The sequence below is a fragment of the Haliaeetus leucocephalus genome, unplaced genomic scaffold (assembly GCF_000737465.1).
Source record: "Haliaeetus leucocephalus isolate CR32 unplaced genomic scaffold, Haliaeetus_leucocephalus-4.0 Scaffold1, whole genome shotgun sequence".
Lineage (NCBI taxonomy): Eukaryota > Metazoa > Chordata > Aves > Accipitriformes > Accipitridae > Haliaeetus > Haliaeetus leucocephalus.
Window position 1 is genome coordinate 20994180 of NW_010972437.1, and position 26423 is coordinate 21020602.

At 37.4% G+C, this 26423-nt stretch overlaps 1 protein-coding gene across 3 annotated transcripts in view; it reads left to right on the top strand.

The window, feature by feature from the left end:
• PTPN4 (protein tyrosine phosphatase, non-receptor type 4 (megakaryocyte)) overlaps positions 1–26423 on the top strand; it is a 120508-nt gene that overhangs the window by 267 nt on the left and 93818 nt on the right. The window lies entirely within an intron of this gene.

Sequence of the window (26423 nt, forward strand, 5' to 3'; positions counted from 1 at the left end):
GTGTGGGTGCCTTTTCTGCCCCCCCCCCCCCAAAAGAAGGGAGATCCAGCTCCGCTCTGGAGAAGGCGTTTGGGGGGAGGTGTGTGTGGAACCGACCGCCGGCCCGCCGAGGGGGCTCGTAAATAGCCGTCGGGGAACGAGGGCGGCGGGGGCAGGTCGGGGGCGCTTGGGGTCTGTAAAATGTGGTAAACTCAGCCTGAAACGGGTTGGCTTTTTTTTTTTTTTAACTGTGTTTAATATGAAAGTTTGCGTTCCTGTGCTTTCTAGGCACATGTGCGCGTTGCCCTGGTTATGGGCAGGGAAAATGGGTTTGAGTGCTGTCGTTGCATTCCTCCGGTACATTTTTAGTATCTCCCTCAAGCAGAAGGCTTGTATAATCGCGTGTGTCTATATATGCGACAGAGGCTTTCGGTGTACCTGGTGATGGGTTAACTCGTGTACGCTGTTGCCGCACCAGCTGGAAGAGGAATAACGTCTTTTTCCTTTCAAAAATCTCCCAAGAGCTAGTTGCTAAAACTAGGTAGCTGCCAGAGTAGGTGAAATGTTCCCACCGCTTGCCTAGCGAAAGAATGTATGTCGTTCAGATGTAAAATATACGTGAGTGAACTTTGTGCTGCTACTTAGAGCCTTCCAGGACTTCAGGGTGGCCAACCTGTTACCTTTTTTTTAACCGTGAGATAGAAAATACTTGTGATTTGTGTATTACAGAAGTGCTAATGGATCTCAGCTGAAGAATAATTGTTAGACTACAGCATGCACATACATTTTCTCACCCATGGGGCATTTCTCTTGCCCTGAGCTAAACTCTGCATTGAATGGTAAGGGGGTTTTGTGAGTGCACGTTTGCTTGCTTGTTATTGCCAAATAACTGCCCTGTAATGTTGGGAGCCACTGGTGTGTTCACACACATGCAGACATTAATGAGCTCATCACATCGTAAATGTGCATTGCAGGAATACGAGAATGAGTTAGATTAAAATTGGTAAAACCATTTTCTTATTAGATATGTATATTGTAGGAAAGTTTTCCAGTTCATTGCCTAAACATAAAATACTCAGTATTGTAATCTTATGGATGCCATTTTCTTGACAATGGATTTCTTGCTTCACTGACCTAAAAAGTTGTTTTTACATATTGATGTGACTCTGGCTTGTACCGTGTTGATAAAATATGATTCTGGGTGATAAACTTACAAATATGAATGTATGTGTCTGTACATTTCCCAGGCATGTTTATGCTTTATAAAATCAGAAATGTAACTGTTGGTCTGATTTTTTTGAGAAAATTTTGTCGTTACAGTTTCTGTGTATTTTTAGATTATGTTCATGCTTTTATTTGTAGGGGTTTTTTTAAGTTAGATTAAACAGTGAAATACAAATGCATTTTCTTCAAAAGAAGAAATGTATTAATATTTTAATTTTTGGTACATTTTCCTTATGTTTGCAGTTAAGTTTGTTTGGAGTCAGGTTCACCTACTTAGGATTTAGTTTGATGTTTGTTTCTTGTTCAGTAAAATTTTCCATGAAACGTATTGTTTGTTGCCATGCTTTACAATTCTGTTGTCCTGCTAATGTCTAATTTAGGTTGTACACAGCAGTATTGATTGAACACCCTTGCTAAAAATACTTTCGGGGTTGGGTATACTTGCACTGTAGCAGCAGGAAAGTTAAGTGTATACTGTTTTTCTGTGACTTGAATTCATTTATTATTAGCAGCTACATTTGTAAAACATGAATAAAAGCAAAATCCTGTAATCTTAGAAGCAATGCTAATTGCTCTGTGGAGTGGATGAACTCTGTTAATGAACAGAGTTCATGTAGTACTATTTACATGTCATTGCCATTAGCATAGTTGGAATATATGGTAGATTAATACCCAGGGCACATGATTTTGGCTGTGATCCTGCAGTGACCCCTGTTTGGGCAGAGGGATCCACCGACACAAAACGCACTGCAGGAACTGGAGCTCAAACATTCATTCTGTAGACACTAGGCCGATGTTTATCATGAGCACTTGCTGTGTGGGAATGTTTTGTATGTTTTGTTGTTAACCTTTGTGTTTGTGTGGCATGTCAGATAGGCTTCTGTGTGTGCAAAGAGCTGCAGGTTGGTGCCCAGAGTACAATAGTGTGCGACATGATTATTTTGTGAAAAAGAGGTGTTTTTTCTTTAAATTGCTTTCATATTGTAAGTTAGTGCTGCTGAAAGGTCCTGATCAGCATTTGGGGATTCCATCTCACGAGGGTCTTGTTATCCTTGGTGGGTTATTTTATATTTTGTTGAATGTACATGGAAGTTTTGTGCATCAATTTATGCTCTCATATAAAAAGTGGAATGCATACTCTACATCGTGTTCTGGAGAACTGAGTGGAAGTTACAAGTTTGAATATACTAGAGGGGAAGATACTTGGGATGGTTCACTTGGTCCTGTAAGCTAACCTGCAGGTGGGAGACAAAAACAGAATGGCTTGCTTGTGGCAGTTCAAACATTTGGATGAAGTAAATAGGTTGGGTTAAGTGTCTTATGAAAATTATGGTGTATTAAAAATTCCATTTTAATTTTTCAGCTGATCAAAACTTAATTAAAACAAATAGTAGGCATGTGCATGTTTTTTTGTTGTTGAAGTCATTGTTAGATTACTTAAATTGATAAATAGCACGTTTCTGTGGTCTGTCGTCTTAGGTCTTCATACTACCATTAGTTAGATCCTCTGATACATCATGATTCTGCCTTGTCCCTCCCTGCCCCCCCCCCAGTTTGGGTTTAAATTTGGTACAAGATCACATGAATCCCATGCCTTCACATCCTGTTTTTGTCTCACCTCACTTCCATTCTCACCAGTTATAAAAATGGTCAAACAAGAGAATCTTTCAGCAGATGGTTGACTGTGCTTTTTTTTTTTTAAACACCACACTTTCACTCTGGTGCTGTCACTTTTCATAAAATGACCAGACAGAATTCTCATGGGTTTTATTGTGCTCCAGCCTAAACAACTGTAAAAAATGGTTTGTGTGTGCATATAGTACGGGATTGTTTGCAGTGGAAAGAAGAAACTGTGAAAGTGGAAGAAAAAGGGGAGGGGAGAACAGCCTGAGCAGGAGACAAAACCAAAAGAGCTGAACAGTGGCCTGGTAATACAACAGCAGGTCTTTGCTGTCTGGGCCAGCTGTTCATATATGCTTGTTTGGGAACAGAGGCTGTTTTTCCTTGAGGACTTGTAATCCACTGAATTAGCACAAAAATAGTTTTATGTAAGCTTGTGAAAGCCTTTAATTTCTAAAATTTTGCAGTTTTATGGAAGTTTTCTCTGTTATGTCATAGAACTGCATATCTGCAGGTACATATTCAAAATCTCCATTCTTATTTGGGAGAATTTCAGAATTATTAGAAAAGAATTGCTATTTGTCACTTACAAAATAAATTACTTCATTGCAGCAGTTGTTGTGTTCACAGAAGTTTTATTGATGTGTTGACACACCGGAATTAGATGTCCAGATGTAGGTTACAAGATTATGGTCTTTTCGTGGTGATTTGTGCTACAGCATACTAAAGTCTGTGCTGGTTGTACTCATGGTGTCCCAGTACATGCTACAGAATACTACAGCTGATAGTCACATAGTTACTCAGGTAGATCAGACAAGTATAACTAGATGCATTTTTGTTTGAAATGTGAGAATTGAACCAGCTTCTCCTTTCTCAGCTTATGCACCTTCAAAAACGACTTGGTAGGGTGATGCAATTAGACCTCTCTTGGCACACTTCTTTGTCTCACACTGCAATTATTCCTTGGACAAGTTAAAAGGCAACTGTTGGATGATAAATGCAATTCCATTTGCGTGGTTTATGAGATACTGCCATCTCTACAGTTACACAAAGAAGGGGGAAATGGCTAATACCCATTTAAAAATAAACAGTCTTTTAATTATGAGTACTTATGATCTGTAATGAAGAATGTTCTGGGAAATATTTTCACTGATTGGGGAATGAAGTGCAATTGCCACTGAAGAGTTTTCAGGCCATCTGTAAGATTTAAGAGGAAAAAATTGATAATCCACTTCCTGTGGCATGTGTGTTCTCACACTGCCTTTCTAGCCATTCCTTATCTTCTGCAGGGTAACTAGCTGAGAGAATAATGACTGAATTATTCTGCATGACCAAAAGCCCAAATCTTCAAATGAAAATCAGATGTAGTGTTGCTAGAGATTAACATTTTCATACTTGGATTTTTTTTAATTAGAATGGTGTAGATTAGATTGAAGGAGGATGTATTCCATTCTCTTATCAACCTGGGATTTATACTTTAAATTAAAAGTTGCTGAATATCTGGTATTAAATGCTGAAAACCTTGTTCTAACTGGTGCTTTTTGGGGGATGATGCTCCAGTCTGGAGGCCTTAGTTGCATGTAATTTTGCTATTTTGTTTGATAGTTTTCATAAACTGATTAAACAAAATCTTTTAAATGTAAGCTCTTTTTTGGTGTTTGTTAGGACTAACAGTATAAATTGATTTGGTTTTATGCTGTTAACTGTTTGGGCTAAACAAATGATCCTCACTTACTTTGTCTCTGAAAGGATATTAACTTTTAAGACAGTTGAGTGTACTTTAGCTTTTCCTGAGTCCTTTGGCCAGTTTATTGCATTTGTGTACCAACATCTGTCTGCCCTACAAAAAAACCCCCACCGACCAAACCGCCAAACAATGTTCTGTGTCTGTTGCAAAAGACAGAAATGAGAAACAAATTATATCAGTACTGCACTGAAACGAAGTGTCTATTGAGTCCAATGAAAGTTACATAAAAAAATGTTTTCTCAGATGAGAAAATTATTCTTAGATAAGTCTTATCATTTTTTTCAGATGTTTTTTTTTTTTTAATGGCATCAGTCAGGTTTAAAACCACAAATTGAAACTGTATCTGTAGCAGATAGCTCTCCACCTAAACCAAAGCAGCAGCTGGTAAAAAGATAAGGGCCTGCTGTGGCTCCTTTGTCTCAGAGCGATGTGCTAACATACTTTGTCTTGGAAGAAGGTTAACAAGCAAGATTCCCGTGTTTTCTTTTCGCAGTGGAAGGCGGTATTTGCAAAAGAGTCAAGCAGGTGGATTTGATACACTGAAAAGCTGTGTTTTTAAAAGAAGAGATTAAAGTGTGACATAACAAACTTGTGCTCCCTTTTGTCTGTGCCAATAGAGATGCAATGCTGAACTAACTTCGTAGTTAGTTCAGCTCTCAAGAGAAATAGAAATGTTAATTGCTCTGTCCTTTAGGTAGAGAAATGACCACCTTTTCAATAAGAGCGCATAAAAATATATCAGTCAGTGGACAAACAGTTATTGCTGTTAATGCTCTCTGAACTTCCAGGTTAGCACAGTTATGTCTGGATGAATAGACAATTTCTTGATGATGCTTTGCCTTACATTTTCCTAAGCCATGTCAAGTAGTTGTAAGTTGGGAAACATGTTCATTGTAACTTAAAGCTGTTATCATAATTGATTTGAACAAAAAAATAATCCAAAATGGGATGTATTTCTCTCAGGACAGAAAAAGATGCTTCTCAGATCTTACAACTGTGATTCAATGCCTTTGCTTAAAAAAAAGACATAGTAATTTAGGAGGAAAATCACATAGTAAAACTGTGGGTTTGGTTTTTTTTTTTTCTTTTTTCACTAACCTTGTCAGTGAATTCAGAAATGCTTTGGGGGGAAAAACCTGCAGTCTTTCAATGAAAAATTGGCTTTGGAGAGAGTTAAAATTAACATATGTCACTTTGCGTTTGTCTGTCTTGATACTTGCAACAAGCTTTTAGTGTCATGTGAAAAAGTAGTGAGACATATTTTTGTCTTTTGATGTGTGAATAGGGTTAAAGATGACCAGTGCTGATGACCAGTGATGTGTTGCATTGTAAGTTGTTTTTTCCCATACTGATTGTGTATGTGCACTGCATATGCCAGCTTTGTATTGTGTCTCTAAACTGCATATAGCCTCAGTACTGTTCTTAAAATGTTTTCCTGAGTTTATATAGTGCCCCTCTTTAGAAAAGATATACTTCAGGAGAAGGGATATGCATCAATTTGACTTCTTAAAAATAAAATTGTATAGAACTTAGCATTTGAGTTTTAAACCACTGTGGCCTGTAACCTCCAAACTGTGTGCTGCTGTTAAGACTTTCCTTGGAAGAGGTTCTTGGCTTTTTTTGGGAGGCGGACTGCTGTTAGGATTGATGCCACAGTCTGTTTTTAGTGCTTCAGTGTAAATGAGGCTATGAGTGAGTCTTGGGAATCCTAATCTGCAAGTAATACCCCACTTAGGATGTTTTAGGCTTGTGTGTTGACTCTGTAAGAAGATACTGCATCCTGTTAGCTCATCTGAATGCACCTGCTTTCTGTGAAGCTGCTCTCTTTAAATGTAATGTTTGGAAGGACCTTTCCAGGTGTAATGTGTATGAAAAAGGGGTTTGAAAGCTTAAAATGTGGCTGCCTCTGAAACTGAAGGGATGTATCGCCTTTGTCTAAATCTGGATGGAGAAGAGGGGAAAGAGAAAAAGGACAGCTGCCCTGCAGTGATTATAAAATGTATAAGGTTTTGGAAAACATACTTAAAGGGAAAGGTGAATATGTTTTGGGTTTTTTTGTTTAATATCAGCAAATCTCATGACCTCATGGGAAGCTTCTGCTGGAATAACTGTGGTACACACAACCACAGGAGGGGGAAACAAATGCAGAAGTGGTGTTACAATGGAACAAATGGATCAGTCGGCTATATTATGGGGTCATATCTCCAAATTATTTGAATATTTTTTGGCTCACTTGTTTTCTGTGAGTTTGAATTACACTACTGATGTAGAAGTTTGAGTAAAGGGCTAATATATTTGCTTCTAGTCATGCTTCTAGCATCACTTCTCAAGTTCACTATAGGTGCAACTAGGTAAGGAGGGACAGAACATTAATGGTGGTAAGAGTTTTTTCACTTTTTTTACCCTTCACTAATGAATATTTTGCTTCTCTTTTCATTTTACGATATATTAAAATGCACCATATAAGTCAAATTCATAAACTGCTCAGTTTGGAAGTGGCTTGAACTTTTTAAACCTTCAGGTATTCATATTTGGGACTAAGGAAATAATTACATTTTGGAGGTCTTTGTCGGGAAAACTTACTATTTTTTGCTTTGTTTTCCCATGTGGTGTGATCTGCTTACAATTTTTTTGGCATCTTCACTTAATAGATTTACTATTACTTTAGAGACTTAAGGCGTTGGTGATACTGTCTTTTCCCATAGCTCCTAGTATAGATTTGAGTCCTTTGTTCTACAGCTTTTAGATCTGCTGGGGGAAGTGACTTGGTGTGAGTGTGTGTCTGGGGAGGGGCAGAATGTGGTGGATGCTCTCTGGGTTCTTTTTGTAAAGCCGTTTTTGACTTTTCACAATCCCTGTGCTTGCAGAAACTGGATTATTTTCAATTTTTGCAATAGTTATTGAATTGAATAATAGATGTGATAAATATATTAATTAAAATATCTCTGCTTTCAAAAACATGCCACTTAAAAGGCTGAGAGAGATACAGTAAGAAAATGAGGGGTGAGTAACCACTAAGGATATATACAGTTACACTTAGAATGGAATTCCTCTGTAGAAGACTAGAAAATAGACTGAAAATTAACATCTGACAGAAAGTCCTCGAAGAGGAAAATCCTACAGGAGAACTTCATTCTTGAGATTAATTAAATGAAAAATTAGAAATTCTCTAGATAGCTGTAAGCTATTTAATAAAACTGAAGTAAGCAATTAAAAGACTCGGTTGTAGTTACCAGCAGAGGCATTGCCTCCTTTTTCTGATCCTGGTGCTGCCCCCATCTCCGTTACATATGTTCTCCCTCCTTTTACAGGAAAGCTATATGTGCAGCTCATTAATGCTAGCTGTTTTCTGCAGAAGGATTTTCATAAAAAGCATCCCTCTGAATATGAGTGATGTAGATAACTTTTTTTGGCATTGAAAAAACATACACAGTGCTGAGGAAACAGCAATAAAAGTGCTTTGTAGGAATTATACTAATGAAATGTATGTGAGAGTTTAGCTTGAAAGAGAAACCTGATTAACATCTGAAACTTCAGCTAAGGTTTAGCCACCTCTGAATAGAACTTAGTTGCCAATAAAGCTACTTTGTCCAATCTCTGTTTTCTATTTCTAAGTTACATTGATGTAAGCATTTTTCAATCCACCTCTTTACAGTTTGAGTGTTTTTTCTATATCTTCCAGACAAACAGATTAATTCTAACTGTTCTGGGAAATGATTGTAGTTACTCAATCATTTGTCTGCAAAAGGCATTTTCCACTTAAGTCTTTCACATTCATTCTGAATGTATTTTGCATTCTGGCTCCCCTGATGTACTGTGATAATTGTGTGTGCTCTAGCAGTTGTGTACAATAAGCTGGGATATGTTGTATCACCAGAGATCAGTCCCTCATCTGAAGGCAGTGTGTGACAGCAAATCACGTCGTCATGTTAGGGAGAAAAATCTGTAACTGCAAATTGGCACTGGACTCCCCAAAACTGAAGTAGTTGCCATAGTTCAGCAGAATTACTGTGCTGCAAGTAAATGGGGAGAATAGAAAAAAATGAATCCTTATGTGTTCCAAGTAGTGCTATTGTAATAATTTTAAGTTGCTTCAAAATAAGTTACTAAAGTTGTTAATAAGAAGAGTGCTCTGTAATGAGATCTTTTTTTGAAGTGTTCATGACTTTTCACTTTTAAGTTTATGAGAAAACAGACATGGTCTTCAGTGAAAATAAAGATAGGCTGATACAGAAGTTCTGAAGGTAAACTTCTTAATGCGGTTATTTTTCTGCTGTAAACAGAAAGCAACATTCTAAAAATCTGCTTTCCAGACTTAAATGGCTGTAATTAGTACTCACAAAAAGCCACTGTGAAACTTTTGGCAATATAAATATCCTTATTTTCATAACATTTAACACTAAAACATAATCCATTGTCAGACTTTAAAGCAAAACTCTAAAAAGGAAGAGATGCCTTTCCTAGTGGCCATTTATTGCATTTATAATAATTCTTTGTGTCCAAGTAAAAAGAAAATGTTGACTAATTATTACTAAAATAAAATGGCGTTATTTTTGTTGTAGCTTCCGAAGTATGGAAATGGGCTTGAAGCCCGCTTTGCTATCCACAATTAATAGAAAACAAATTGTGCTTTGAAGGCCTAACATTTCTGAAGCTGAAGTAGGATTTCTTGTCCCATAACAGACTTGTCTCCTTACAGTGTTGATGGGATATCCACTTGCTTTGCAAATGCTTTAAAGTGTATTAAGAATGGCATAAAAATGAATGAATGCTTATGAATGAGGGCATTGGGCACCCAGATCTCAAGCCTTCAATGTGCTTCCAGCACTTGCAGAAAATGTTTTATAATATATGTATTCCTAATAACTGTATTTACTAATGTGGCCTAAAATCAGTAGGGAATTAGCTTTTCAGAAGTGTATCTGTTTAGTGTCCATAATACAATTAACATATATTGTATGCTTCAGATATATATCTTCGTATTGGTGTATAGTGGGCAAAAGGATGGAGTGATAACATTTTAAAATTCTGTAACAATAAATCCATGTTTTACTATAGAACATATTTGAAGAGTATCCCAAGATTTTTTGAAATAATATTTGAGAAGCAGATACCAATGTTCATGCTTCCTTTTCAGGAGTGATTGGGAAATGTATTTTGTATATTGTTTCTGTATTAGACTTAATAATTTCTGCCAGTGTCGTACATGCTTACACTTCAAAAAAATGTTGAAATGTTCTGTTGACTTTTTGAAACTTTTTTTGGCAACACTGTGCTTTCCATTTATTTTGTCCCTTGTTTAACAGTTTTTGTGTGTGTTTTCAAAAGCGCTTCCATTCACCATTCAAGGAATTCAATAGAATTCTAATAGGAACTGCACATAAATAACTACAGAAATCAATGCTTCAATTCAGCCAAGAGTTTTTTGTGACTTCAAAAGCCGCAAGAGCATTTATTATTAGAAATGTACAATTGACTTTTCTTGTATTATCATTTTGCATAGTGATTTGGTTTTTACCACCACAACAAGATGTTTGACAGTTTCATTTGAAAATGATGTATTTACATTCGGCGTTCCAAAACAGTGTAATTTTTATCTTTTCTATGAAGCTCTATTGATGTTAATTTGCATGTTCAGCTCTGTGCAAAGATTGTCAGTGAAATATTCACTGGTGGATTTCTCCTCAAAGGTCAACCAAATGTTAAGCATAGTCTCCTATTTCTGTACTGTAATGAAAATATAAAAGAAATTTTTAAAGAATGGAGTTATTGGGTTAATTTTTCTCTATTCAACTCATACAATGTAGAGCATATTCTCTCCTCCGAAATGCTCAATTTCCTGAGTGTAACAACCACAGAAGTAACCAACCTGCAATAGCACAGGGTTGTCTTGGAAGTACTTCCAGCCTTTAGCATTTTCATTGCACCTCAGGCCATGTCGGCTGTAACAGTCCTTTTGATCCTGAAGTTTTTAGGTGGGTTATAGAAAGTGACATGGTCTCAAAGGAGATTGTTTGAGCACACTAGAAGCTTTAGAAGATTGATGGTTCTTTTCTTTTGAAACAACCTGAAGATGACGTGACATGAAATACAGCATTCCGTGTTCAGTAGTGCTTATTGCCTTGTAAATGGACCTCTTGAGTGCTGTAGCTTTTGGGCAGCTCTTCTGCGTAGTTTCGTCAGGTAATAGTACAGCGTTACCATCTTGGGTGGAAAGCACATCCAGAAGGAAACAAGAGTTTTGTTCTAGTTGTCAGGAGTGTACTCATAGATTATTGGATTTTTCTCCATTAATGTTTTGTCTTTCACTGTTGCTGATGACTTTGTTTTTCAAACTAAGTTACCAGCAGGGGCTTTTAGATAGCAGTAGCCTTGTCCCACCCTCCCAATCTCCTAATTCCTGCTCACCAGCCAGTCTGGTTCTGCGTGAGAAGGATGAGGTGGTGTTAGGAACTGTTTCATGGAATTTCATCTTGTGAACCAACTGGTGCTTAGACTTGCCACCCACCTCTCCGATTACCTTGAGATGCAGATCAGCAGTCCCATTCTCATCTACCTTGTTGCATAAGCAGGTGCTGGTGGTGGATGCATGTTTTGGCACTTGAGAAATATTTCAGCTAGGTAGAGAGGTAGGGAAGCATGCCTGTCTCCAGTCCTTCCCTCTCCTAAGGTTTGGAGTGGAAAGACTATGCAGGTGAAACTTACACTGCACCTTGAGAAAGGTTTTAATGGTGATGAGGAGGAAGGGAGGCAAGGGAGAATTCCATTAGTGTTCGATGTTGTTGTCACTTGGAATTATATGCATTTAGGATGAGTGCTGTCATGGTGCTATCTTTAAAAAAAAAAAAAAAAGAGAGATAACGGAAGTGAAGTCAGACCTTCTGTTGCTTCCTCAAAGTTCTTCCCCATTTCCTTTTACCACTTCTGTCTAATTCAGATTGCATTTGAGTCAGCTGCTTTCATCTTGACACTTATGTCATTCAAGCATCCACAAAGTTAGTATGCTAATGTCTGTCTTTCAGCTGACTGATAGGTACACCAAAACCTATCTTACTTTTTGTCATTGCAACATGAAGTTTCTTTTAATTTCCCTGGCTGTTCAGCATTTACAGAAATAGGATAATAGAACGTTGCTGGTACAGTTTGTAAGCCTAATGTCTGAAGTTTATTAAACACAGTTTTCTTCCTGAAACACACTCTGGCCCTTCCTCTGTTCTTGTAGGTGCTTGGTATTTAACTGGTATATAAGCCAGAGTGGAAGAAATAATAATGGGCATCTAAAAATTATGGTTTTGTTAGGGTAACTTGATTCTTTTATGGGGCAAAAAAGGCTTTTTAGATTTGTCTGAAGGTAAGCATTCCTCTGTGTTTTTAGGTTTGTGGGTCTTCTGCTTCTTTATGCGACCCAGCTTATGACAGTAAGCAAGACAAACCAGACACCTCATGTTTTTCTTGAAACTATCCATCCCCTCTTGCACTGCTGCTCTTACATAGCCAATCCCAAATTTATCAGTGGAAAGGAGAAAAACATCTGTAATTTGTTTTGAATGCAGGAAGGAGAAACAGAAGAGAAAAGAAACGGATAAGAGAGATGGGGAGGACTGGAAAAGAAGCAGTCTTCCCAGCTCTTGCAAGTAGTTGCCAGAAAATATGAAGCATGGAGGTATTAAAATATATTATTGGTATGGAGCAACAATGACTATTGCTTGATACAGCACACTGTTTTGTAGCTCCACCCTATCATGTAATCCCTTTTATTGAACGCTGTTTTGAACTGGTTGAGGTTCCTTATACCCTGTTTGTAGAACAGGTGGTTAGAAATTTACCTCAGAGACAAAAAATAAATTTGGACTAAATTCTTCCCTGGCACTTTATTTACTGTATTTTGTACTCGTAATTCCTTTTCCAGAAGTGCTTTCTTTTCCTGCCTCGGCAGTGTATCTGTGAGAGTGTTGCTCTCCTTCATATCACATAAAAAAAAAAAAAAGGTAGTATCTAATTGGTGTTACACTTTAAGCTTCTTAATAAAAATTCCATCAGCTATATATGGAGAAAAAATTGTGTTTCGAAGTGCTTGAAAACTATAATACATACAATTTTTGCAGTCTCAGGTAAAGCAATCTGAATTGTTTCTTTTTTATCATTGTTGTGCTTTTTCAGGTATTTCATTTTGGTACTGCTTGGTATTGGAACAGTCTCTTGACTGTTCTTAATTGATCTATGTCTTTTTTTGGAAGCTTAAATGATTCCATTTGAGCTTTTGCAATACTGAGCAGCATGAGAGAGGACCTTCATCTGTCCCGTGGGCTGTGCGCCTGACTAAGCATCCTCATATGAGGAATTCCCTCTCTACAACAGCATGACATAGTTGGTTTATGTTTGTATCTTATGACCTACTAAAAATATTCTCTTTCCTTCCCACTTACCTTCTAAGATCCTCTTCTGCAGAATTGGTGTATTACCACTTTGTATGTAATTTCTGTATTTTTGCAGGGGATTATGCCTGCTTGATAAACTAGAGAAAATGTCCAAACTTATAAAAGAAATGTATGTTTTCAGAAAATAGTTTTGTAACTAAATTTTTAAGAATAAATGTTGTTCTTATGTTCTGAAAACACTAATGACACTTCAAGAATGTTTGTTGTTTTTTCTAAAATTTACACTTCTGTTACTGGGATGAAGTAGATCTTGTCTAAATGTCAGTAAATGACTGGACACAGTGTCCATGAGCGGTTGTGAAAACTACTGAGATTAGTAGATCAAGCATAAATTGGATCAGAAGCTGACCAAAGAGAAGACTGCAAACAGCTGTACTGTAAGAGCAACTAACAGGATGGAGAGACATTATTGGTCATGCTCTTTAAAAATCAGTCTTGAAATTAATCCTGTCTCATTACATTCATTAATAACCTTGGTGCAAGAATTATGTCTCTTCTTATTAAAAGCTGTAGATAACACAGAGTTCAGAAAATTTTTTAGTATTTCAGAGGACTGGATTATCCTGTAAAGAAAACAAGATAAACTCATAGATTTGAGTACTAAAAAAAAGATACTTGATTTCATATTATTAAATTGTATTTAAGGCATAAGAACATTTCTTTGGGTTTAGGAATAATGAATTGGTAAGTAGGAGAGGAATTAAGGAACGCTGATAGTAATGTGAATAACAGCTTCTGATAAGAAGTGTGAGCAAGGCTAACCCACGGAATAGTTATCAGTGGGTCACTGTCAAAGCAGAATGTACCTAATAGTTTCTGCACCCGGTCTGCATTGACTAATGATTTCTATTACTGGCTTGGATAGCAGAAGAAAATTGGGGGTTGCGTGTCGTAAGTTTCACCCACAGCACCAACTATGGGTGACTGCAAATATGTTGGAGAGAAAGTTTCAATGCAGAATTTTTACATGTTTTTTTGTAAACTTTTCAAGGTAAAGTAGAGTTGAATTCACTAGTGTCTGTAGAACATAGAGTGCGTTTTTTCAAATGTATTTAGAAAACTATTTTTTAAGAAATATATTAATCTTTTAAAAGTTTAGACAGTTTCTCTTGCGCAATTGTTTTCCAGACTTTCTTTACTTTTTGTAGGAGAATATACCTGGAAACAAAAAGCATTCTTTGAGAGTTTTAAAACTTCTTTGTTTTTAAAAGGAATTACAAAAATTGGATTCCAAGTCATAAGACATTTATATTAAAATTGTAAACATTAGAAACTTAGTTTTAACAGTAATCTATATTATAGGTAAATATCCTGATTTACTGAGCTTATGGCAACAAACTGAAATAATGGCCTCTTACTTCAGGAGATTTGTGCTGAAACCAGTTGAGGTCATAAAAGAAATTCTAGTTCTGTCCCCATTTCTCTGAAAAAGAATGCTGCTACTCAGTGCCCTGTAAGTACAGACAAAAGGCTGATCAACAGGAACATCTGGATCCGACTGTAAAATGGCCTAGTGTGGCAATACAACTAATTGCAGCTCACTCTTTAACATTTGTGTCCTAGTTGAGATTTACAGCATTTGCAGTAAGATTATCAGTCTGTTTGGTTTTTTTGTTGTTGTTGTTGTTTGTTGGGGTTTTTTTAATGTTTGGGAAAAAAATAGGAAGGGGAAAAAACCTATTTGTTTCTGAGCAATTGATGTAATTTTAATAATTGTGGGGAGTAGATAATGTCCTTTTAAAGGTTTTAATACATCTACCCTATGGACTGGTCTGACTGTCTGACAATGTGCCAAGGTGAGCTGATAATGTGTTTTAAACCTTAAGGATGTTTGAAATGCTTTTGATGGTTTGTATGTCTATGTTGTGTATACCAACAGGATTTCTCATAAAGTATTGTGCATTTTAGTTAAATGCTGAATTGCCTTGCCTTTAGGATTTACGTTCCTGTTTGTGTTTAGTCTCATCTGACCTTACTTGGATCAGATCTATTACAATACAGAAAAATGTACAGGATTTGTACACACAGGAATTTCTTGTAAAATAAAATTCTGCTAACAAGCAAAATCAGTATTTCAAACCTGTTCTTGTGGACGTTCTTATTCCCTATTGAGTGTCTAATTAACTTTTGGTTGAATTCTTTTCTGAAGTGAAATAAAGGCAGCCTTACTGTTGAATAAATGGGTGCTGTTTTGGATTATGTTACAGAAGGAAAGAAGAAAAGAGAGAAAGAAAAAGATACCTTAGATTTTTAGTAAACTGGATCGAAACCTGAACATCTGAAGTGATTTGTCTTGAGTTTTTGGGGGAGGCATCTTTGAGGAAAAAGATTTTGTAGAGTCTTTTATGCATCTTAAACATCTTAACTATCAAAATACATGGAAGCACAAAATATCAATATGTATGGAACAGCAAATTAGAACAGGTAAGAAGTGAATATATTTTATGTGATGGTTAAATTTTACATGACTTGGGCTCCTAAGCACTTAGAGAAGTTTTGAAAAGTAAATTTAAAGTATTATTTCAATGGCAATCTCTGCATTTGTTTTAGAAAGAAATCTTAGGTTTCTAAATCAGTTAAATGGTTTTGAAGGGTTCATCTGCCATCTGAAGGGCATCTTACAACTTGTAACCTGAAGCTAAGCTGTCTAATAGATAGGTGCAGCAAGAAATACATAGGGATCTTAATACTTCTTTCCCTATGCCTAATTAAACATTGGCTACTGTGTATAAATATTTTTCTTCTGTAGCAATTACTGTTCCAAGACTTACATGGGTGCCTGGTGTAGTCATTTTCCAGAAGATGTTAACTCAGCCACATGTAGTTAAGCTATGTCCCCTCAACTCTTCTCATTGACTATAGCACCGTAAACCCTCTGAAGCAAAGTTCGGTATGGCTATGCAGATTCCTAAATGTATTTTTTAATGGAATTATTCTGAATGTTATTAATACTTCACCTTTTCAGAGGAATGTATACATTCACTGACATCTTAGGAGTTGTATTCATACATCAGAAGCTTTCTGAAGAGTAATAGTAATATGTTAAATCTTTCACTTACAAAGGTCTTGGCCCTTACTGTTGAGAAGAGAAACTTAAGAGCGTGTATATAGGTGATGCAGCTCCCCAAACCTGTAGGGAACCTGCAGCAGTTCCTAGAGGCAGATTTTCATCTGTTTTAATTGCCTTTGCCTTTCTAATTCCCGTGCCGCCATCTCAGTACTTCTCATGATCCCCTGCTGTAGCCAGGGTGTGATAGAGGTGCATTGCAGAAGCAATTGCACCGAGGGGTCAAGATCTAGAATGCTGCATTCAAATAACTGTTAGAAATGGCTGATAATGACAGAAGTTTGGAAGGGAAGGAGCAGATACAGCTTTATCTCTTCCTTCTGCTGCTGTTTCTTTTTCGCTTTACCCACAACTGGGCATTGGTTACAGATCTTTGGAGTCCATCCTTGTACAGCTACATGGTATTTTCAGGTAGGAGAAGATGTGTCGTCAAGCAGCTACATAATCCACTTGGCCTTGCCTTCCCTACCCCCTACTGCCTGAGCTGCAAGTTTTATACTAATTATATTAGATGCACTGGCATGAAACTCTTCATAGCACAACATCTTTAATCTGTCTTGTATTTTCATACATCAGAATATCGTGCTTTGTCTTTTATTAGCAAAAGTGGCAATGATTATTTGTCTATTTGGACTTGGACATCTACAGGATAAGGAAAAATGATTGTGAATTAAAAGTCTAGACTCCAGCAATATTCTGGCAAATAGTAAAACTGAACATACAGTAAGAAACTTAAGTGAAAGTTTCTGCTAGAGAAACTAATTGTAGAAAAGTGTATCAGCACCAATTACAACAGGAAAGTCTGTCTTTCTGGAAAGGTCTGCCAGAGTCATTGATGAAGATAAAATCCAGTCTTTCCTGACCTGCTTTCTGTGATTGTGTGCCAAAGATGATATGCTAAAGGGATCATAGACTTTATGCCAAGTTCTGTGGGATTTAAGGATTGCTTGTTAACTAGAGGAAATTTTTTCTTTGAGTTGCATAAATTAACCTTTCTTCTAACAATTTATCTTTTGTTTATATATTACTGTTCCTTGTTCATTTGTACTGTCATCATCATACTTCCTCCCCACCCCCCCATGCACTAGTCACTTTTCATACCGCAGGGAGAAAAATTCTGCATCAGAAGGACTGGCACAGCACGTGCTGCAGATAAGAACCCAAGTGCCGTGTTGGATCAGATTAAAGATCCAGAACTCGGTAGTCCTGACAGTGATGAATAACATGGAGAAGTATGAGACACAGGTCCTATATACAGTGAACCTTCCTTGGTGTAGCCACATACAAACTGGTTATAAATAGGTTTCCTGGTTTTGTTTGAACACATAAATACTGATGGCTATAACTTCTATTCTGCAGAAGTAACTATTTTTAAATGTTCATGGTAAACCCAAAGGCATTGCCAGTGTCTTTCAAGCAGTGAAGTACTGGACTGAAAAAGGAAGCCACTAGTGTGTTATCTTTTAAATATAAGCTTGTATAAGCTTTAGTGTTCATTTTCATAGCAAAAGAAAGAACAAGCATAAACTTGAAATTGTGAGGATCGTGTTGTTAATACATATGGCATGTAGCTATTATAAAAGACCTTATTCTAATGCCACTACCTGATAAGAACAGCAAGAGATGTATGACCAGTGTGGGTTGCTGCCACTGACTCACTGTGTAATGACAGGCAAATTACTCAGTCTTCTGCATCTCATTCTACTCCTTTATAAATGAGAAATATTGTTTCCAGTAAAACTCTTTGAGATCCTTGGATAAAAGGAGATTATTTTTTTTGTACGCCTACTGAGTATATAAATTTGAAGTGAGAAAGTGCAGCAAATACCAAATTCTATGCAAGTCTTTTACCAGTACAGACACAGTACGATGAGTCTTGCTGCTCATTATGGATTGCATTAAAGCACCTTGTACTCCTGAAGACCTCTGTAAAGCGCAAGCAAAAAGAGGGGTTTAGGTCAGACTTGGCACTTGAGCCTGTGTTCTGTTCAAGCCTTTTTATAGTTAAGTATAGCTACAATAAAACTTTTCTGACGTGTGCATTGATAGCTACTGTTCAGTTTTCTTTGATACACCAGACACTGTACCACCTTCAGATGAAATAGTACAGGAGCCTTTTAGAGAAGTTTTCTGTCAGTCTCCATCACCTCTTTGACATTATGTCTTTGGCTGGGTTTTATCACTGAATTTTCATAACGTTTTGGGGAACCTGACCTTTCCAGAATTGTCTGTAACACTATACTTTTAATCTTTCCCCTGGCACCTCCTGAAACAAAATACAAATTAATGATTCAGACACCACAAAACAAATCACATGCCACTTGTTTCTTCACAACTATTCTTCATTGTCATTGTTTGCTGTATTGTATGCAAGGCCTTGTGTATTCTGTGGTGAAAGGGACCTAAATAATGCAGGAGGTTTCAAGGGGGAGGTCAGTAGCAGATAAGTAGAGAAATGATGCAACAGTTTCAATTATATACAGAAGACGATTTGGATAAACATAAGAATGCTATTAATTCAGCACTGACATGTGGAAGTTAACTTAGGTTTGATGTATGCTTTGGTTTTTAATAAATTCAGACTTATTTTGTGATAGTCCGTAAATAGGTGTGGAAGTGGTGGAGGGTACGTGAAATTTCTGGTCTCTGGTACTTCAAGGAAGAGTATGTTGTTGTCTCCATTTGTAAATTATTGCCCCTTTGGTTTTGCATCTTTATTTCCTTCCATTCCATTTATCATCATTCTTCATTCCTCTTTAATTTGCTGACTGACTTAGACTTTTTCTTCACAAGTGCCTGCTTTAGCTTCATCTGTTATAAAAAAACCAAAAACTTCATCCCATCGATTCTAGCTATCACCCCATTTTATCTGGTCATGTTCTGCTGCAAATTCAGTAAATACACAATCTAAAACTTACATTTTCCCCCAGTTTTTCACCATTTTCCACTCTTTTATTCTTCTCTTGAAATTGCTTTTACCAAAATGAATGATCTTCAATTAGCTGGATTCTAATACTTTTACTCCATTTTGCTTGTTTTGACCAGGTTCTTCCCTTCGTGGCCACTTGCTGTCCTCCTTGTGCTGCTGTAGTGCTTATGCCACTGCACAGTGAACCATATTGGGGAATTGGTCAGGCTGAAAAATAATTTTGCCAAAATTGTGTTGCTTCTTAATTCCCCACTCTGGTTTACCATATGGCTGTACAAATGGCTATGTCAGCAGTAGGGAGAGGATGATGCAAGGCTGGAAATGAGTGGCCAGACTCAGGAGTGGGTCAGGAATGCTGCATTAGCTAGCAGTGCCAGGTTATGTCAAAATAAAGAGTTCATCAAAGTAAAGTCTAATTGTCTCTGACGTGATCACATCCTAGTTCTGGAAATCCTGATCTCTGCTGCTTTTTTTTCCTTAACCTCTCTCGCTCTTCGTATCCCCCTTATTGTTTAACACATTTTCCAAAGCTGCTTGTTCATCTCTTTCTTATAATAATTGATCAATAACATCAGTAGAAGCCTCCATTTCTCAGTGTGCACAGGAGGTGGGGCCTGTCATCCTCAGGACATTTGAAAACCCCCTATTTAAATAATTTGGATGGGCATCATTAGTCAAACCTGTACCATCGTTTGAAAATACCTGTTAAATAATCATTATAAGGTTTAGACTGATAAGCTGTTGGAGTTGGATACGTATGAGTTTCAAAAGAATTACTTAAATCAGTAGTTTTCCAAGGCAGCACAGTATGATACCTGTTTAGTATGAAATTTTAAAGATTTAAGCCATTTTGGTAGAATAATTGGTAACAAAAAAGATGTAATATATCCTTACCTGCTTTCATAGTGTGTTTCCAGCAGGGACCGGATACCTTCACAACAAGTAATTTTGTTTTTCATGTTCCTGAAATCACAAGGCACTCTTTGCCTGTAAACAAATCCACTAAATAATCCCACCCTTTTCCTTGGTCTACAGAGATGCACTTTCATTAGTCTGCAGTCAAGTTATTAATAGCAACATTAAAGTGTTTGTGGGTATTTTTTTTGCAGGGGGTGGGGTGGGGGTGTGTTTTACTCTGCAGATATTCAACTGATTCTGAAATGGTGAAATATACATCTGAATTTAAGTTACCTGCAAAGCTGGGCATTTTCAAATCTGAGCCTCGGTTAAAGCTCACAAAGAATATGAATTCACATGTAAATCCAATTCTGTATACTGCCATGGTGCCAGGTAAATAGATGTTCTGGCTCAATCCAAACCTGTGTATGATGGTGCATCTGCATGCATTTAGGTCTCAAAATGTTTCAGCTTACCTAAGAATATCTTTTTGTTGTTCTTAGAGAAAAAAAAAAAGTAAATTATGTTCCCTCTATTCCTTTATTTACTTGGAAAAAAGTAACAGAAAAAGTGGCATTCTTTAACAGTGTGATACACACTATTAAGGGTTTCTGCAGTTTAGCTTCAATACTCAGCTGTGTATGTCCTTTCAGAAAGGAATGATATTAATTACCCTCTGGTCAATCATATGAGCTGTAGTTCATTGTGTTGTCCTTGCCTTTTTTCTGGTTATCATAATCCTGCTTATTGACTTTCAAAATTTCCATTTGTTTCTAGGACAAAAGGATCAATCTTTGGTTCTTTTAAGATCAAACCATGAAGTAAAGCAAAACAAACCAAACGTGAGCTCACTCAGGCTACAGATGATCATTCAGTATTAGTTTTTTTTCAGTAAATAGGTCATTTTCCAAACTTTAATACCAGGATTTAATGCACTGCCCTGATGAAGGTGAACTCTTGAATTCCAATCTCTTGAAGTATAACCCCAAATAAAAAATGGAAAACAGGCAGTTCTATGGCACGTAAAATGTAAATAAATATGACTTTTCTGTCATCTCTATATCTTCTCCCAAAATATCCTAAGGCCATATTATGTGTACACTTGGGAATCTGATGCCCAAATCATAAGCCTGGCAGCACTCCTCTGCCTGAGAGCTCTTATCGTCACCTTCCTCCTGTTCTGAGTAGTCATATAATGTCTTTTTAGTCTGTATCCGTTCTCTAATGCTGGTACCTGCCAATAACATGGATCCAACTGGCTGCTCTTTTCCATAAGCCTTTGAATGCTTTTCTCTTTTCCCTACTGAAAGGAAGGCATGATCTTCATTCAGGAATTGCTCTCTGATTCCTGAGGTAATATTTTTCTTGAATTGCTGCCAGTGAAGATAGTGGTTGTGTTCTCTTTACCTAAATGTTGCTGTCAAATAGTCAGTTTTCTGTTTCTCCCCTGTTGCCTTGCCTAGATTTTTATGTACTTTCCATAGATGTCGTATTTTTATCTGTAAGTGTTCTGAAAACAGGCATTTAAGTAAAGGCTCTCTGATCTCCCTTGACTCTGATATAGTTATTCTGGAAAGTGATTTTGTATTCTCTTAAATTCTCTATCAATCATATTCAATAGAAAACTGAAAGGAACTTTGTAGTGAAGCCAACAAAACAGGAAAACAAGCTAACTACAAGAGTGAATTTCAGATAAATCTTCAAACAACTGTAATTTTAAGACCTTTCCCATCCCTTGTGGTTCAGACTAAAAATTCAACAGTCCATGGAATTGCAAGATGAGCTGTAAGAACCAGATTTGTGGTATTATTAAAACTTGCCATGTAATGGTGGCATGGCTACTCATACTCCAGCTACTAATACCTTCCCATATCATGTTGCAGAGGAGTGTTACAGCAAGTTTGTGAAGTGGCTTAATAGAATATCTAGTGGCAAAAATACTAGTGGTCATTCGTAGATGCAAGTTATTTTGCTGTAGTGAACACCATGTGCCAGAGATGTACATGTAGTGTAGTCTATATATCTGTTAAAAATCAAAGCCTACCACAAAGTATACATAAGCTGTAGGTTTGGGTATCTGTGCTCTTCAGTTACTTATTTTGGATTTCTTGAGAGCTAGATGAGATTTTTCTGCACTTTCATGAGCTCTGTCAGCACTTGTTCAGTCTAGTTGGCACCTCTTCATTTCCCTCTGTTTTTTTCAGCAGATTTTCTTAGAGAAAGGCGGATGATCTAACACTGTGAAGAAATTCTAATTTGTGTTTCTCTTTATATACTTCCAGAGGACAGATGGACATGTCTGTTATTTAATAATGCTCATGTTACATCCTTCATAAAGAATCAGAATAGCTCCTAGCAGTCTGCCTGCCTGTCAGTAGCAGACACAAGCTTCTTGCTGGATTTGTGTTAAGTAACAGGGATTTCTGCTCTCTGGGCTCCAGCTTTCAGACTTTGAGAACAGCACATTCTCTGATGGGCATTGTAGATTCCTCATACTCTTGGCTGCTGAGAAGTTCTCTTTCTTTGAGAGATTTTTGGGTGACCTTCTGGTAAATAAACATGCTCTGCTGGTTCTTGGAGAGTGGGAGTTACTTTTCAAAAGGATAAGGTGGTGGTGTTAATAAACTCTTTACCATTGCCTCTTTCTCTGATGCACATAACATCGTGCTCATTCTTAAGAAACTACCAGAGCATCCTGACACCAGCTCCTGATCTGAAGAGGACAAGCTTTGTTTCATTTCTTTCCTTTGAATAGTCAGAACCGAAGAACTGAAGAACACTCATAGATATTCTTCATCTTGCCTTCTGAGCCATCCCACTGTTGACTAACGCTGAAGGAATGACACGGTGCATGGCACTGGCTAACTGCTGTTTCACGAGTGGTGGGTAACGTTCCCAGCAGCCTCGGTTCAGTAATTGAGTGATCCAGCTGGAACCGCATCCCTTTTGTTCTCTGGCTTCACAGATTCCAGTTTTGGACCTGCTAGCACTGACTTCAGAGGAGAGGACCTTTTCCAGCACTGGACAAAGCTGAGACTTTTCAAACCTTTACTGGACTGTAAAGGTACCCATCGAGCTGAGTGTTTCTACTCTCTTTGCAACTTCCTGGAGCCACCGAAACCTTTCCAGTTATGGGTCACCGGGGTCTCCTTCCTGTGATCTAGGGAATAAATTGTATGCCGTTGTGATACCTTTCCACAGAAGGTATCAACAATTTCATGGTAGGCCAGGGTGTTATCAGTGTTACTCAGTTTGCTGACAGTTCTGAGACTGCTGAACTCTATTGGCAGCCCATTTCAACAACTGCATGGTCATGTCTAGATGACTAGTCAGTATTTGCCAACCCATAGCGACAGATACTTGCTGAAGTGTACTCATTCTGAAGTCAGTGTTGCTAAAGCTGGTATGGTGGCTGGAATTCAGAAGGGGTAATCTGGACTTTGTCAGCTAGAGTGACGTTCTGATGAGAATATCTCGCTACTTAGAAAGAAAGTAATTGCATCCCATCACCAAATATGGCTACTGCTTGTGTGATATCAGTGTCTTCATTTTGGGAAAATGTTTCTTCTGAACTGTGGGAGTGCAAAGAGCAGCTTTGTGCCCTCAGCTGAGCATGGTACCACAGCACAGAGAGACCCTGCTCTGCAGAACAACACTCCTGTTGCTTTCACCTGTGGCTCCTGCAGCTACTACCAGGGGAACTGGGCTGTGCTGCAGAGCAGCTGGCAGGAGAGAGTACATGTGAATAGACACTGGAAAATAGAACCACCCAGTTACTCGGTTTCTTTGTTAATGTGCACTTTCCATATCCTGCCATATGTCCCTCTTCTTTAGCCTTTTAATTCTGGGGTGTTATACCTGATGCCTTCAGAAGTGCTTCAGTAATGTTTGACTGCGTGCCTGTTGTAAAACACCATTAGAACAAACTAACAATTTTTTTTGAATAATGTTATAGTAATGTTAATACAGCATGGAAAAATTAACTAAAATGAACAACAACAAAAGACCACTTGGTTTTATCCTTTATAGTGGTATTAAATGAGACTCATGAAATTTTTGTATCTAAACCATGAGAACCTATCTTCACAGCAGTTGGGAGGAATAATATTTTTCATAGGCAATATAAATAAACTGTGCTTCTAAGATAACATAGTTTAGCTATTAGCTAAATAGGTTTTTAGCTTAGCCTATTCTTTTTTTTAAGGATATGAATTCTAGATAATGAAAAAGCATTGGAATAAACAGTCCAAGGCAGTATTACTGATGTTGCCTTATAATAAAAGAAGTTGCGTAATAGCATTTTTAAGATATCATGCCTTTGCCTCTAAGGGAAGAAATAGTCATTCTCTGTATGAGGTAGAAGTTTCACTTTCTGTCATGTAATGCAGAAGGCAGCAAATAGTTTGCAGAAGCTGAGTTTAATTATAAAAGAGTGCCTGAAGAAGAGGGTGTAAGAAAGTGATTGGGCCTGACTGCAGATGCACATGAATGAAAAGAGTTTTTAAACATAATGCCCAAGAGGAGCAGTGCAGGTGTGCTGACTCAGAGAGCTCGTCACCTTTTAATGCCATCTTCATAGATTCATTTGTATGTTGTTAGACTGTTCCTTTTCCATGCACTTTGTACAACGTTGTCACTTTAAAGAAAAAATGAATGTAATCTTTTATCTTCTGAGTGTCTCTTCACACTTGATAGAGGCTGTAAATTTTCTTCTCTTTTTCTGTATCGGAAAACTTAGCTACTGGAAAGCTGTATCATGTCACTGTCAACATGTTTATGCATGTTGAGAATAAACTTGTACTTAATCAGTTTTCCTGCAGGGTTTTCTCTTCTCCTGAAAGTCTTGTTTTGAAGGAGGTTGTCCCTAAGCATTACAGGTGTTGAATTAATTCTGTTGGTGAAGGTGATAAAAAAAATGAGGCAGGGCGAAGTTCTGAAATCCGGAATTAACTGAAAATTTGTGCGTCTGGGAGACTGTTAGGGGGAAGTTCACTATGCAAGTCCTTTATTTTTTTTTTTTCTGGTGGTGTGGGTATCTTTCTGTACCTCATGTTAAAAATCTGTGAAATTTAAAAGCCTTTTAATGATTTTTGGTAATGCTGTGTAGGTGATTATGTTGCCTTTCTGTTCGTAACCATGTGGAAACCGTATCAGCAGAGTGCATCAGGCACCTTACACCTGTGGTGTTACTCTGACTATAGATGTACCTGGCATCTCTCTTTCAAGCTTGGGAGTAGACTTGGGCATGGTTCTTGTCCCTTGGCTACAGTTTTTCTTCTTGCCTCCAGGTGGTACACGTTTGTTTTTTTGTGGTTTTCGGGGATATTTTGGTAATTTCTATTGCTGTTCTATCTTCTGTACCCACCCCAAAGGGGTAGGGCACAGAGTAGCAAAGACAAGGATAGAGTAGGCCAGAGAGAAGTTGGAAAGTGATTAAAGAAATGGGCATAATGTAGGGAGGGATTTGAGCAGTGAAGGAAATTGAGCAGTTACAAGGAGGACTGCTAGAACCTTAAGAAGTGAAGAAGGGACGTGGAGGAGATCTGGAATACTTGAAGGAGGGGAATGGTATGGAACTGATGGTTTCAGTAATAAATAATTATCTTTGTAGTTTCAGCATGGCCACTGCATCAACCTGTGAAACTGTAACCATCAGTCTGTGAATCTGACCCATGTTTGTACCTGCCCTTCCACGGAAAACAACAGGAACAAGAGCCAGGCTATTTTAAGATTACTTAATTAGTATATTATTTAAATTGCCTAATGATGCCTAATGACTTTTAAAGGGCTATTAGTAGCCACATTTAAATGTCTGAAAACATAAATTTAACAATCTGCTATCTCCACTGTCACCTATTATTTCTTTCAGGGATGATAACATGTACTTGCTATGACAAGAAATCTTGCATTTGATATCTGTCTTTATGAAATGAGAAAATATATTAGAAGAATTTTCTTGTCTATATTGCCAACTTGATAGGAATTTTTGTTGTCTATAATGGTATTCATAACAGTAACAAATATTCATTATTGTAACTTGTTTTCCTTTCTCTGCAAGTCTGTGCTGATACCTTTGACTATAAGAGCCATAGCCTTTTATTGTGACTTAACTCTGAATATAAGCAGGAATTGCAGTGGGAAATTTTAGAACTGTATTTTCCTTTAAATAAAACATAAATGCCTAGAGTAAGCTTTTTTAGAGCTTTTGGGAAACTAAGCTAGATTCTTCATAAAACTTGCCTCATTCATTATTTTTGAGATTTGCTTACTGAATTGAACTTAGAGGTATGATTTCTCATTTGTGCAAGTTAGCACTAGTGGAGACTAATCGCACCTGATCTAATGCTGAACTTTTTTCTAAGGATTGCCTGTAATTTTGGGATGGCTGACACCAGGTTGAATTCTAGATATTCCTTCCTTCTACCATCAACAGTCTCTGCACATGGCATTATTCAGGAGACACTGCACAGATACTTATTTGTGCTCTGTATTTTGAGAGGTTCCCCCCCCCCCCCCGGGGGG